The following is a 3,623-nucleotide window of genomic DNA, read 5'->3' on the forward strand; positions in this document are numbered from 1 at the left end:
GAAAAAAATCCTGTTCTGTCCATCCTACAAAACTATCAGCAGTTTTATTTAAATTATTGCTTACAGAGTTAATACAGTAGATAAGTCTCTTTGTTTCAATGCTGGTCATCCTTATGATCAAGTCTGTCTCTTCTAGTCTTTGATCAATTGTTCAGTCTTGCATCCCAGCTAAATCTGATAAATCAGCTGGATTCCTCCATAGAAATTATGCCCCTTGGAAATAATGAATATAGTTGTATAGCCTTGTGATGTTAGCACATGTGTTTATAATAAACTATACTGCAGTGGCTAATGGCCACCTGAGATCACTCTGGGTTTTTCTTTGTGTGTACGTGACTAGACCAGGCAGCGTGTTAGGGTTTTTGGAGTGGACAGCCCATAGGATATTTGGCAAAAGGGTTTTCATCCTGTTTAGTAAGTCATTTTTAAATCCCTTTTTAATATCAGTGCTTCATCTTCGGAGATGTATTTTTGTTTTTATGGAAGGTTTTACATCAGGAGCACACAATAGCATCTACTCTTAGTTTGTTAGTCTTGAGTTAAAGGTATTTAAGAAAAAAAACCCAAACACTTAAATTTCCCATGTACTTTCATAAATTTCCAGATCATGGACAGAGCATATACAGTAATATTAAAAACAAGGTTCAGAAACAATAAAACTACCTTTTTTACTCTTTGACTATAATGTATTTAGTAGTAATTGTGTCTGCTTAGCAAGAAGTCCTGTCCTTAAGACGTATCAGGTTCTGTCTCTTTTTTACTGCAGACCTGCAACTTCTGATTTGTCTTTTTGTGCAAATTATTTTTGTTCTCAACTCTTGGTTCCTATTGTGATCTAAAAGAAAACTGAATTTCCACAAAACTGCTCTAGCAAAATTAAATTCCTTCATGCACTATGAGAGTTACCAATGCATTTCTATGCTTGGAAGGTATTTGTGAAGCAAACATAACTTAACGCTGCAGCTTTGCTTGCCCTACCAATTTTTCCTTCTTTCTTTGAAATACATCAGTTTTCAGTGACAGCTGTTTCCATGATAGAATAGCAGTTTCTAGTTGAAGCACTGCAGGACCGAGGTCTGTCCTTTGAATTAATTTTAATTTCAAGTTTTAAGACTTCTCTAAACTGGAAGAGTGTGGCAGGATGGGAAGAGAGGTTCCACTTCCTAAAATAATGTAAACAGAAGTGTTATATTAACTGCTATGCTATCCATATTAGCCAAACCTAAAATATAACAGTATTTAAAACAGACAAACAAGCAACTTGAATGATTTTAAGTGTTTAACATGTTATTTTGTTTTTTAAGTTGAGTTTCCTGGTAGAGTGGCTGTAGTTGAGGTTGTCTTGAGATATTCCATTCTCAGAGCTGTTGGGATTCTTCCTTTTCTTCTTTCAACTTTTCTTTTTATTTTCCTTTTTTCTTTTTTTTGTGAGCTATTTCCAAAGGGTTCATATGGTGCTCTTCAGTAAATTAGCTTGTTCTACATAAGCATTATTTGGGAAAGGTTTTGCAGTCAATAGTAGTGGTAAGGCTTTCACATTTTTATTTTCACTTTTTCTTTTTAACCAAAGAAGAATAAATGGTGGTTGTGGCTCTTTAACTTTTGAACACCTATTAGGTTAAATCTATACACTAATATTTAGTAGAAAGGAATATATGACTATATTTTACAATAATAAAAGACTGAAAAATAAGTAATGCTGATATTTAACTTGCTGCATTTGAAATGTCCTTTTGTTGCTCATTCCCTGGTAATGTCACTTTATCAACTACAGTAAAAATGAAGTATTTATTTTAATTCTATTTAAAACTAAAAGAATAGGCTATTCCTTTTCTTCTGGTTATAGATAGTCCTAAAAAAAATATTTGAAACTTTATTTTTCAGATTTTGAATGTGTCACTGCCTCATTGAATGTATACCATTATCTCCTATCAAAACACAAACTTCTTAAAAGTTGCATGCTTTTTCTATATTTTACAGTTTTGAAAGCCTTACAACTCATGTCTTGAAACAAATATCTTAATTTTCAGATCTTAAATTACTTTATAGTTGCATCGTGGGCTTTATTTACTGTAACTGGCGACATTTGTACTGTCTCTGCATATAGAATAAGAGCCTTTAAGCAATCCTTTCCTTCAGCCTTAGTTCTGAGACTGTTCTTTTACTTCAGTAAAGCTTTTATTGTATTTATACCATTTATAAACTGCTGAAATTAGGTATGTGACATGAACACATCCTAGACCCTGTAGCGTGTGAAGGAGAAGGGGGACTAGAATGCAACTGGATTATAACAGCCTTAATCCTGCCAATTTTCTGTAAGTGACTGACTGTACCTGCTAAAGCAATAAGAACGGTATGTTAAGTGTAAACCTGAAGTGGTTGTATTTACATCAGCCGTTTGGTTTCCCTTACACAGTCAGAAATATCATAACCCATAGACATCTTAACGAAGCTAAAAATGCTGAGCCAAAACTCCTGCAGTAGTCACTGCTGGTTCCAATCTCGTCCCGACTCTGCTGACATAGACTTCACCTGCCTCTGCTGGGATTCTTGGCTTTAGTGGAACCATGAATGAGAACAGGGTTCTGTGTCAGCACATCCTGGTAGAGACCGAGACATCTGTGCAATACATGGAGTAAGAAAAAGCAACCTCTTAGACTTTTAAAGTAGTGTTATGCAACAAATTAAACTATAAACTGATTTACCTAGAATGGTATAAATATGGAGACTGCATGATATTTGTTATTACTACTTATTTTGGAACCCTCTAGGAAATAGGTAGGCAGGGGGAGGATGCTAATGAGGAAACCCTAAAATTCCCTTTCATGTTGATTCTTTCAGTACAGGAAAAATATTATTTTTACAGTGGTTTGTTACCCACATCTCATATCTCACTTTCCCAACTGCAAACAGAACCATCTAAACCAGTGTCCACTAATACAAGCAAACACCTGGCAAATTTTAGCTGTTTTACTATTGAGAAAGATTAAAAATACTTCTAGTCTGAAGTAGAACTAACCTTTTTCTGGCAGAAGTGCAGCTCCCTTTAATGTGTAAATTCAGTTTGTTCAGCACCTTTACTGTTATTTCTGTGTAAAATGTATGTTTTCACATATTTAAAATGCTTAAGTTTTTTTAAGATCTCCATATTAAGTGCATTTAATATCAGTAATTTAAAGAAGAGCATTCCTTGCCCAATGGATGTATACATTTTTGAGAGAATATCAAAATTATGTATTATGAAAAAAACAAACTGTAAAGTTTTCTACATGAAAATACTATGTATAAATACTGTTATAATATTCCATGCTTTAATCAAGTGGTAAATCAATAAAGTTTTAAGAAGTGTTGCTCGTTTTTTTTTTCACTTTGTTTACTAGAAGGCTTGTTACTGTACACCCTGCTCTATTCCATGTGAGAATTTATGAGTGATGATAATTACGGGGCTTTCACATTTGTGTTTTGGTTTTGTTTGTAGGTTTTCTTAGCTGACAAAATTATCACCTAATTTTTTTTTTTTTTGGGGGGGTGTTTTTTAAACATCACTACGTGCCTTCCTCAAGAGGAATGTCCCCTTTTCCATGGATAAAAGGGCTCCTGCCCTTCGCCCACCCTGGGCTCCC

Source organism: Antrostomus carolinensis, unplaced genomic scaffold, assembly GCF_000700745.2.
Source record: "Antrostomus carolinensis isolate BGI_N321 unplaced genomic scaffold, ASM70074v2 scaffold30463, whole genome shotgun sequence".
Classification (NCBI taxonomy): domain Eukaryota; kingdom Metazoa; phylum Chordata; class Aves; order Caprimulgiformes; family Caprimulgidae; genus Antrostomus; species Antrostomus carolinensis.